Source organism: Salvelinus sp. IW2-2015, linkage group LG28, assembly GCF_002910315.2.
Source record: "Salvelinus sp. IW2-2015 linkage group LG28, ASM291031v2, whole genome shotgun sequence".
Classification (NCBI taxonomy): Eukaryota; Metazoa; Chordata; class Actinopteri; order Salmoniformes; family Salmonidae; genus Salvelinus; species Salvelinus sp. IW2-2015.
This window is the reverse complement of record NC_036868.1, coordinates 4,195,456-4,207,783: the sequence shown is the minus strand read 5'-3', so window position 1 is coordinate 4,207,783 and position 12,328 is coordinate 4,195,456.

The window sequence follows — 12,328 nt, the reverse complement described above, 5'->3', positions numbered from 1 at the left end:
ATGAATAAGAATATGTAAATATAAATATATGGATGATGGCTGAATGGCATAGGCAAGATGCAGTAGATGGTATAGAGTACAGTATATACAAATGAGATGAGTAATGTGGGGTATGTAAACATTATATAAAGTGGCATTGTTTAAAGTGACTAGTGATACATTTATTACATCCAATGTTTTATTATTAAAGTGGCTAGAGATTTGAGTCAGTATGTTGGCAGCAGCCACTCAATGTTAGTGATGGCTGTTTTTCAGATAGAAGCTGTTTTTCAGTCTCTCGGTCCCAGCTTTGATGCACCTGTACTGTCCTCACCTTCTGGATGATAGCAGGGTGAACAGGCAGTAGCTCAGGTGGTTATTGTCCTTGATGATCTTMTTGGCCTRCCTTTAACATCGGGTGCTGTAGGTGTCCTGGAGGGCAGGTAGTTTGCCCCCGTGATGCGTTGTGCAGAGCCTTACGGTTGTGGGTGGAGCAGTTGCCGTACCAGGCAGTTATACAGCCCGACAGGATGCTCTCAAGTCCAAAGAATCCACTCTCACATAGGTACGTGGTTGCAAAGGGAATCAGTGTCTTAACAGCATGATTTTCCAAGGCAAGAAACTCTGAGCGCAGCCCTATCCAGAAATCTGCCAGTGAATAAATTACATTTTCACAGAACAGCTTGTTGCAATTTCGATGAGGCTCTCTAGTTCAGATATTGGTAAGTGGACTGAAGGCAGGGCATGAAAGGGATAACGAATCCAGTTGCTTGTGTCATCCGTTTCGGGAAAGTACCTGCGTAATTGCACACCCAACTCACTCAGGTGCTTCGTGATATCACATTTGACATTGTCAGTAAGCTTGAGTTCATTTGCACACAAAAAATCATACAATGATGGAAAGACCTGTGTGTTGTCCTTGTTAATGCAGAGAGAGAAGAGCTCCAACTTCTTAATCATAGCCTCAATTTCTCCTGCACATAGAATATAGTTGCGGAGAGTTCCTCTAATCCTAGATTCAGATCATTCAGGCGAGTGTAACGCTCGTCGTATGAAGTAGAAGGAGACCAAGGTGCAGTGTGGTAAGCGTTCATGATTTTTAATCAAACTGAACACTGAAACAAAATAACAAAGTAGAACAAAACGAAACAGTTCTGTCAGGTTCAGACACAAAACAGAAAACAACTACCCACAAAACACAGGTGGGAAAAAGGCTGCCTAAGTATGATTCCCAATCAGAGACAACGATAGACAGCTGCCTCTGATTGGGAACCACACTCAGCCAAAAACAAAGAAATAGAAACATAGAATGCCCACCCTAATCACACCCTGGCCGAACCAAAACAGAGAATAAAAACCTCTCTATGGCCAGGGCGTGACAGTGAGAAAAAACATCACCCAGATAGGCCAATCATGTGAGAAACTCGTCATAATGCAAGCGGTCAGACAAGTGGAAATCATGGTCAGTAAAAGATAACTTCAGGCTAGTCTCTCAATAAAAAAAATGTGTCAATACTTTGCCCCTTGATAACCAGTGCACTTCTTTATGTTGTAAAAGCGTTACATGGTCGCTGCCCATATCATTGCATAGTACAGAAAACACATGAGAGTTCAGGGGCTTTGCTTTAACAAAGTTAACCATTTTCACTGTAGTGTCCAAAACGTCTTTCAAGCTGTCAGGCATTCCCTTGGCAGCAAGAGCCTCTCGGTGGATGCTGCAGTGTACCCAAGTGGCGTCGGGAGCAACTGCTTGCACGGGTGTTACCACTCCACTATGTCTCCCTATCATGGTACCAACACATCTTGACCACCAAAGTCCATTTGATGTCACAAAGCTGTCCAGTACTTTAAAAATATCCTTTCATGTTGTCCTGGTTTCCAGTGGTTTGCAGAAGAGGATGTCTTCCTAAATTGACCCCCCATAAACGCAACGGACATATACTAGGAGATGTGCCAGGCCCTCCACATTTGTTGACTCATCCAGCTGTAACGCATAGAATTCACTGGCTTGTATGCAAAGTAATAATTGTTTCAAACATCTCCTGCCATGTCACTGATGCGTCGTGAAACAGTGTTGTTTGATGAAAGCATTGTCTGTATAGGTTTTTGAGCCTTTTCCAGCATTGTCCCAACCATATCTGTGGTAGCAGGAAGAATTCTCCACAATAGTATGGGCCTGCCTGTCCTAGCCACTCGGTAGCTCACCATATAAGACGCTTCAAGCCCCTTCTTATGAATGGTATCTGTTGCTTTTATACATGTCTTACTACTCGAAAGTCATCTTAATTCTCGCTCAAAAAACTCCTATGGCATATTTTCCAAATTGGCATGTTTGGTTTCTAAATGTCTGCGCAAGAGTGAAGGTTTCATCGCGTTGTGAGATAGTACTTTTATATATATAACACACTGTGGCTGAGGAAAGGCACTACTCCCAATATAAGTGAACCCCAAATGAATGTAGTTCTCATCATATTTGCGCCTTTTTGATGGTCCAACGTCCCTGTCTGTTGTTCGGTGCTTTCCCGTGTCTCTATGGATGTGGGCCTTACTTTTCTTAACCATTTTCTCGTTTTCGAACAAACGGAATGAGCAGAAGCTACGTTTGGCTACATACGGACCGTTAGTGAAATTCCTGCGAGAGAGTAACGGTTAATGTGAATGGATGTTAATTATTTGACAAGGCTACCTGAATTTGACATCGTGTTGTTAATTCGCTGAACACTAGATGGTTTAATGTTATTTCTGGCTGTGAAACGAGGCTACTCAAGCGAGAGAAAAAACTCACCCAAATGTATAGCCCCGTTGGAAAATATAAATGGACTGTTTGAAAATGTAATAAATAAATACATTTATATTTGATTTATTTATCAAAAAGATGCTCTAGGGGTTCCTGACAGTGCAGTGGTTCCTTTAGGGGTCCCTGACAGTGCAGTGGTTCCTTTAGGGGTTCCTGACAGTGCTGTAGTTCCTTAGGGGTTCCTGACAGTGCAGTGGTTCCTTTAAGGGTTCCAGACAGTGCAGTGGTTCCTTTAAGGGTTACAGACAGTACAGTGGTTCCTTTAGGGGTCCCTGACAGTGCAGTGGTTCCTTTAGGTGCCCTGACAGTACAGTAGTTCCTTTAGGGGTCCTGATAGTTCAGTGGTTCCTTTAGGGTTTCCAGGCAGTGCAGTGGTTCCTTTAAAGGGTTCCAGACAGTGCAGTGGTTCCTTTAAGGGTTACAGACAGTACAGTGGTTCCTTTAGGGGTCCCTGATAGTGCAGTGGTTCCTTTAGGGTTTCCAGGCAGTGCAGTGGTTCCTTTAAGGGTTCCATACAGTGCAGTGGTTCCTTTAAGGGTTCCAGACGGTGCAGTGGTTCCTTTAAGGGTTCCAGACAGTACAGTGGTTCCTTTAGGGGTCCCTGACAGTACACTGGTTCCTTTAGGGTCCCTGACAGTGCAGTGGTTCCTTTAGGGGTCCCAGACAGTGCAGTGGTTCCTTTAAGGGTTCCAGACAGTGCAGTGGTTCCTTTAGGGGTCCCTGACAGTGTAGTGGTTCATTTAAGGGTTCCAGACAGTAGAGTGTTGATAGTAAGTCTAGACCGTTCATTGGGTGTGACTCAATTTTGACACATCGACTGAACTCTATTTATTTGTCCTGGAGGATGTTTACCTTATAATCATCTGCTCCGACTGAATGTTGAAATGCTCGTGGTGACGGTATTGCAAACCATGCCCGCTGTTTGATCATGTGCGTAAGTTGTCCCCAAACCTCAGCTGAGTGAGCGAGCTACGTGCGTTATCAAACTGACATTTTTTTTGCCTAGTGCCAAAAGCTTGCTGCATAGGGCCGCCGCACTGGGCTCGTCTCTGAAACCAGGGGAGCAGAATGATTACGAGAATGTTGGGGGGGGCTGTCAGGCAGCAGCAACAAACACACACACAGCTGGGGGTGGGCTGGGGAGGATGGAGTGGGAGGGAGTGGCAGGGGGCAGATGCTGTGCTGTATCTAGTGTCAGTATAACATAAGCCCCCTGCCACTCCCTCCCACTTCAAAGCTGGAGGTTACGGTTGCATAACACGGCTAATGTCAACCCCATCGCATGAGATGAGACCCTCCCCGGGATCCTTGGCGCTGGCTGCCATTTTCCCTCTGAGTTCCAGGCATCAGCTAAACAATCACCCATTACAGCTGATTTGAACCATCTTTCACGACCAAGCACTCTGTCACCGAGACCAGCCTGCTCAGTTGAATGGGTGTGAAATGAAAGTAAATAGCAGCGTCGGATAAGATTGAATGGGGTCAACGTGCCCTTATTCATCTGATCTATTTTAACACTTCTCTCTATATGACATTTATTTGTCCTGAGCCTCCGTATCCCCTGTGCACACACAGACAAGTAAACACACACGTATGCCAAACACACACACTCACACACATACCTGGTCCAGTGGATCCTCTGCATATAAAGGCATCAGTGGGAAATCAGGCTACTGGAACTCTACTGTGAGGGAGGAGAGAGAGTGAGGAAAGAAGACAGGGAGTGAAATAGAGAGAGAGGAGAGGGAGAGAGGAGAGGTGGCAGGGAGGGAGAGAGAGAGCAGAGAGAAGGAGGGAGGAGAGTAGGCAGGGAGGGAGAGAGCAGAGAGAAGGAGGGAGGAGAGTAGGCAGGGAGGGAGAGAGCAGAGAGAGGGAGAGGAGGCAGGGAGGGAGAGAGAGGGAGGAGAGAAGGAAAGATAGAGAGGAAGGAGAGGAGGCTGGGAGGGAGAGAGAGAGAGGAGAGAGAAGGAGTAGAGGAGGTAGGGAGCCAGAGGAAGGAGAGGGAGAAGATGAGGCAGGGAGAGAGGGAGGGAGGAAAGAGAAGGAGAGAGAGAGAGAGTGAGTGAGAGACAGAGAGAGAGACAGAAAGGCAGACAGATAGACAGACAGGAAGACAGACAAGACACATTCATTCCCCAGACTCCCCACTCCTCTGCCAATACAGGGACACATTCAGTCCCCAGAGTCTCCCCAATCCCCTACTGCCCATCTCCCCAATCGCCATGGACAGTGGACATAAGTTTGTTCCGAGTTTGTTCTGGGAAAATATGCAGAAATAGGACTTTATGCATTGCAAAATTATGAAACCAAATATAATTTTAGATTAAATTATCTGTTAAAGTGAATGACAAATGTTTCTGTAGAATCATTCAAACTTTCTTCACTTTCTATATCAATACGAATATTAATCCCAAATAAGAATAAAAATGAAAATAAGAATTTATTGTCACGGCCGTCAACAGAAGTGGACCAAAGCGCAGCGTTGTGAGCGTAAATATTCCTTCTTTTAGGTGATGACGCCGAAAAAAACAATAAACAATACAAAACAACCGTGAAGCTTAAGGGCTATGTGCCACAAACAAAGTTAACTTCCCACCCTGAAAGGAGGGAAAATGGCTACCTAAGTATGGTTCCCAATCAGAGACAACGATAGACAGTTGTCCCTGATTGAGAACCATACCCGGCCAAAACATATAAATACAAAAACATAGAATGCCCACCCCAAATCACACCCTGACCAAACCAAATAGAGACATAAAAAGGCTCTCTAAGGTCAGGGCGTGACATTTCTCATCTCAAGAAAATGACAACAGCATACAAATGATCTGCTTTATGTTTGTGTGAGGACAAAAACTCACAACACAAAAACATAAAACATGAGAACCGAGTAAAACTAAGAAGACCGTGTGATTTGTGGGTGTTGAAAAGATTAGTTATTACACCTCAATCTGGCCCATTCTCCTGGATGGATGAATTTCAGGGGCTGAAGCAACCATTTTGTGCCTGTATGATTAACGGCAATGAGAAGAGCCAGGTCATTAATGAGATTCAGTGCTGCTGTAATAAAGGCCTAGACAGACATGTTTTTCTGTTTCCTGTGGAAAATTAGTTGGCTAAACGCAACGAGCCTGGAGATTGGAAACGTGAGGAGCTGAATCATCAACAGTCACAAGTGGAGGCTCCAGATAAATCAGTGTGTTGTGTGTGTGTGTGTGTTAACTAAAAGCTGGCATAATGTACCAGTGCCGCGACACTCACCCCACCGTCACCCTCACAGCTTTCATTTATTCCAATGAATGTGTTTTCCCACTTTTCAAAAGAGACTCGCAAAAGAAAGAATGCATTGCTAAGATGATTCTGTGAAATGATAATAGGCTGTTCTGAAGTTGCAACAAGGGATGAAAGTAGGGGAGGAGCGTAGACAGAGAGAGAGAGAGAGTTAGAGAACGAGAGAGAGAGAGAAAGAAAGAGACAGAGAGAGAGAGAAAGAAAGAGACAGAGAGAGAGAGAGAGAGAGAGAGAGAGAGGGAGGGAGAAAAAAATAAACTAATCTATCTTCTCCACATTTGTTCTTTACACTCACTAAATTAATGTTGGGATTTGATATTATGGCCGTGTCTCATTGATGATATGATTTCAGATTGTTCTTATCAAATAAGAGTGAAAATATTATGCTTTCCAGCTGGTTTCTCTGTAGCTGCTTGAAACAACTGCTAGCACTCTGACCAGCTCCCATTGGATCAACAACTATCACGTCCATCGAACATTTAAATTTCCAGTTGGAATTTAACCTGTGTGGCCTTGGATATGTGCTTTCTGTCAAATAAGGATTTCTGGCAGTTCTAGGAATGCAAATGTTGTATGGCATTGTAAAATAACCAGCGCATTTGAAATAGGAGAGTTGAAACCTATGAACAGACTTAAAATGAGCAAAGAATGTACTTAGCTACAGTACAATCTGACTATATCCATCATTGACAAGAGCTATGCACAAATTAGACTGGTAGAGACTATTATGGACCAAGACTAAAATACATTTTGGTACTGTTGTCTGCTGTTACTTGTTGCTTAAAAGGGAAGTTAAGGATTTTACAAAAATATTTTACAACTTGATGTTAGATGGTTTTTCACCCTGAAAGTAGTCTATGGACCAGGGAAACTGGTTCGCTTTTCTCTAAACAGCCACTACAAACTTCAGCTAACTTTAGCCACTGCTAGCTAAAAATCAATGTGAGTGATATGTGCATGTTTTTAAATCAACTTGTAGAATCCTGAACTTCCCCTCTTATAACAATTTTGTTATGATCTTATTTACTTTTTCTTTGTCCAGAGCTACTTTCTCCATCCTTAAGCAATGGAGAATGATGAAAGGAAGAATTACAGAATGAATTTCCTCCTTCTTCCAAGAAAATGACAACCCAGGTTTGTGAGGTGGTGAGAGGTGAGCCAAAGACAGAGGGGTCAAACAACCAACCTTGATGATTACTGAGAGGAAGTCAAACAGCAACAGGGACCGAGCGATGGTCCGGGACAACAGTGAGTGAAGGATGCAAGGTAATGGCATAAGACGCATTAGGAGGAGCCAAGCCTGTCACAGCATAGGCAGGTCGAACAGGAAATAGAGCGGAAAAGAGGACGAGGGGAGTGGAGAGGAGAATCACTCAAATCAAGGTGGGACTTTGTCAGCGCTTTGACATGGGCTTACGTAAAATATGTCATGGCGTGGGCTGGGCCAGTTAAGGAGGAGTTGCCTAAACTTTTATTTGCCCTGCCTTGACCATATTTCCGTAACATTATGTAAAAGTTATCAAAAAAGTTTTGTAAAACTTTACTGAAGAAATATGCTGATGCTGTTATAATGCATTAGATTTTATAAGTCGTACGTATCTATGAACTGCTTATAATGCACAAAGAAAATAGTATATAAACTGATTTATAATACATTCTAAGGGACTCATACAGTACATTCTTAAAACAAGTAACAATACATTATAAGTGTACACCCTAAGTAAAGTGTAACTAGTTTTTAATATAGGATTGTGATACAAACTACAGTATGTAAAATCCTCAATGCAATTGTTTTTTAAATGGTTGTTGTTGTTCAGAGTTTATTAGTTAGCTTGTTGTTTAGCTAAGCTGTTAAAAAGGACCATTATTACACAACTTCTGGACACACTGGAGTGTCTATTTAAGACACCAAACATGCAGAGAATAGACTTTTATACTCAGCTGACAACTTTGTTTGAAGATCCTACTGCTATTTGTCTGGGGGCGGTATCAACGTGTGTGCAGGTGAGTGGAAGGTGTTGGACGGCAGATGCTGTAGTCATAGGAGGGATGGACCCTCTTTCTGATGCAGCAGCACCTACGGTTGTGACCCTCTGCTGATCTCAAGGTGTGAAGGAGATGTCTATGAGATGTAACTGGCTCTATTTGAGGCAATGTGGGTCTCCGTTTTGTTTCACCAAGCAGTTAAGAAATAATGTGATGAACTGAGATTTTGACTTTCAACTTGGGTGACCAGTACCACCGAATCACGATGCAAATAAATAAAAATGACATCAACAAAAAATTGTAGTCAATTTCCAATTAATAAACTTTATTAAGAAAATTAGACGAATCAGTGGTAGAATGATTTTAAAAATCCAACTCATAAAGAAATAGGACAGTCTTAAAATCCATCTGAAGTGATTCAATCAAAAAACGTTTCTATGAACCTCAGTGAAATGCTTTTAAAATCCTTCAAAAATATAAGTAGCATCTCATGATGTTTTAAACAACGTCTCATTGTTTGACCTCTTCAGCATAAAGACTATTCAGTAAATCACTTCCTTGTGATCCAGATATCACCACCAGAAATCATGCAGCGCCCTGTGTCACGATCGCAGATTTTATAGAAACAACAAATGTCGGTACATATAAGTGTCTTATATCGGCTGAAAGCTTAAATTCTTGTTAATATAACTGCACTGTTCAATTTACAGTAGCTATTACTGCGATTTATCATCCAAAGGGTCCCAGAGATAACAMGACGTTTTGTTAGATAAAATCCTTTTTCATATCTTAAAAAGGTCCATATAGCATGCACGATCAATTTTGTTTTCCCACTCATTCAATTTGCAAAGAAAGGATTCTGTGAAACTCTAACCCTAAACATTGTTTCAACCAGTCAAATCACGTTCGTATGTATTTGTCAGAGATCCTAGAACGTAACCAGACTTCACTATATCCTTAGGGGTGTAGTATATCCTATAGGACACCATATTTGGTCAGAGAGCGACACCTTCATGGCACGCTGATGACGCGGGCGGTCTTCACTTGAACGACTCTAAATTTACCAAATAAGCACCAATCGGGGTCAAACAAAGCCAGCTAGATAGCCAATGAGCTGGGCTTTATGGGAGTACCCAGAAACCCTGTATCTGTCGTAAAATGTAGCTATTAACCTTGTGCGACAGCATGCCTTTTCCTTTTGGACAAAAATTATAAGAATATTCAGAGTTATGAAAACTGGTTGTTCTGCAAATGTTGAACTTATAATATGGCTACTAATACTGGAAAAGCTAAATCAAAGTCCAAGTATACAGATTTGACGATATTCTTGCAGAATTTTTTTATATGAATGCAAATGTCTCCTTCACGATTTGCCCAAATGTACCTGGGTGACTTCACACTAAATCTCATGTAGTTCACTCATACTTCAAGTTATCCGTCGGAAACTTTGCACATACACTGCTCCCATCTTGTGGACACCATCGGAATTACAACCAGTGGGACCTTTCTCTCGCATTTCAAAGATGGTGGTAGAAAAAAWTTGTTTTTTTTTTCTTTATATTTTCTTCTACCAGATCTATTGTGTTATATTCTCCTACATTCAATTCACATTTACACAAACTTCAAAGTGTTTCCTTTCAAATGGTACCAAGAATATGCATATCCTTGCTTCAGGGCCTGAGCTACAGGCAGTTAGATTTGGTATGTCATTTTAGGCGAAAATTGAAAAAAAGGGGGCTATCCCTAAGAAGATGTGCCTTCTGACGTCATGAATCTGACGTCATGAAGATGCTGTTTTCTGGTTATAAATTTGTTTTCTCGTTGAGGAGTCAGCAAATAAGCAGATTACAAGCAGTTAAAGACACCTTTTTTCTTGATGTCATCAAGAAGTCATATTTTGGTTGTTATATAGTAAAATAACCAGATTACAGCCAGTTGTAGACATTTTTCTGGATCCTAAAAAAGGCTCTCTTTTCAACCAAACCAAACAAAGACTAAATATATTTGAATGACATACAGTGCCTTCAGAAAGTATTCATACCCCTTGACTTATTCCACATTTTGTTGTGTTACAACCTGAATTCAAAATTGATGAACTTATTGTTTTCCTCAGCAATCTACATAATGAAAAGATGAAAACATGTTTTTAGATTTAAATGTTTTTTTATTAAAAATGAAATACAGAAATATATAATTTACATGAGTATTCACACCCCTGTGGCAATACTTTGTAGAAGCACCTTTGGCAGCAATTACAGCTTTGAGTTGTCTTGGGTATGTCTGTATCAGCTTTGCACATCTGTATTTGGGGATTTTCTCAAATTTTCTCCCATCCTTGCAGATTTTCTCAAGCTCTGTTAAGGTAGATGGTGAGTGGCGGTGAAAAGGAATCTTCAAATCTTTCCACAGATTTTCAATGGGATTCAAGTCTGGGCTTTGGCTGGGCCATTCAAGGACTTTCACATTCTTGTTCTGAAGCCATTCCAGTGTTGCTTTGGCTGTATGCTTGGGGTCATTGTCCTGTTGGAATGTAAATCTTCGCTCCAGTCTGAGGTCGTTTGCATTCTGAAGCAGGTTCACATCAAGGATTTGCCTGTATTTGGCTCAATTCATTGTTTTCTCTATCCTTACCAGTCTCCCAGTCCCTGCCAGCTGAAAAGCATGCCCATAGCATGATACTGCCACCACCATGCTTCACGGTAGGGATGGTGTTAGACGGGTGATGAGCTGTGCCTGGTTTTCTCCAGACAGTGCTTTGCATTCAGGCCAAAGAGATCTCAGAGTATTTCACATGTTATTTTGCAAATTCCAGGTGTGCTGTCGTGTCTTTTTCTCAGAAGTGGCTTCCATCTGGCCACTCTCCCATTATTCCCAGATTGTTGAAGTATTGTAGAGTCTGTTGTTTTTCTGGCAGGTTCTCCCATCTCAGACAAGGAACTCTGTAGTCCTGTCAGAGTGGTCATTGGGTTCTTGGTTACCTCCCCTCCCTTGACTGGTTGGTCAGTTTGGTCTGACGGACAGCTCTAGGCAGAGTCTGGGTAGTTCCATATTTTTTCAATTTCCCAATGATGCAGACCACTGTGCTCTTGAAAACGTTCAACAGTCTAGAAATGATTTTATACCCTTCCCCAGACATATGCCTCATCACAATTATATCTCAAACATCTATGCACATTTCATTGGACTTCATGGTATAGTTTCCGCTCTGACATGCATTTTCAACGGTGGGACCGCATTTCTTTCTAAATAATGTCCAAACAATTCAGTTGGCCACAGGTGGACTCCAATCAAGTTGTAGCGACATCTCAAGGATGACCAAAGAAAATTGGATGCACCTGAGCTCAATTTGGAGTGTCATAGCAAAGGGGTATCAATACTTATGTAAATGAGATATTCCTGTATTTCACTTTCAATACATTTGCAAAAATGTATAAAAACATGTTTTCACGTTGTTGTTATTATGGGGTATTGTGTGTAGATAGGTGATACATGTTTTTTTTGTTTTTTTTTAATCTATACCGAATTCAGGCTGTAACGTAACAAAATGTGGAATAAGTCATGGGGTATGAATACATTCTAAAGGCACTGTAATTGTAACCACTTTTGCCTGCTGGGCTACGAGCCAAACTAACCAATTTCAAATCTCCCTCTGACAACATTTAAGAGCATGACATCCATAGGAATATATTATTTAGGTACCAAAACTTCAGGTGAGTTAGCATAAATTAGGATCTTCAATTCCATGTAATGCACTGGTATCCAGCGCCCTAAAGCATACAATAATGTTATAAAGTGCAGCAGTGAACAAGATTAGACTGTCTACTATGCACAAAGTGAGCCCACATGATCTGAGTAAAACCCTATTATGAAAACATAAAACAGATGAATAGCAATCATAAAGTAAAACAATTATACACACAAGAAAAAAGCATTAAAAAGACAATGACAAAACTTAGCACATTGTATGATTGGTTTTGAGGTTTGAGAGATAAATACAGTAAGAAACTAAAGCAAATCAAAAGTGTTTGGCTTGAGCCAATTTAGTTTTTAGAACACTTTCACTAATAAAATTGGTTCTTCCCTAGTAAGTACATTGCTTAAATACAGTATCCATATTACAAATATATTTACATTGATTTAATGGATGATTATTGGGAGTAACACTTCAATACGTCCCTTTCTTCTTTGTGAAAAAGAGACAAACTTCACTCACTAAACTTAAAATCAGGTTTTGTTAAGTCATGTGGCTTATCATGATGCACAGTTTCTTAAAATACA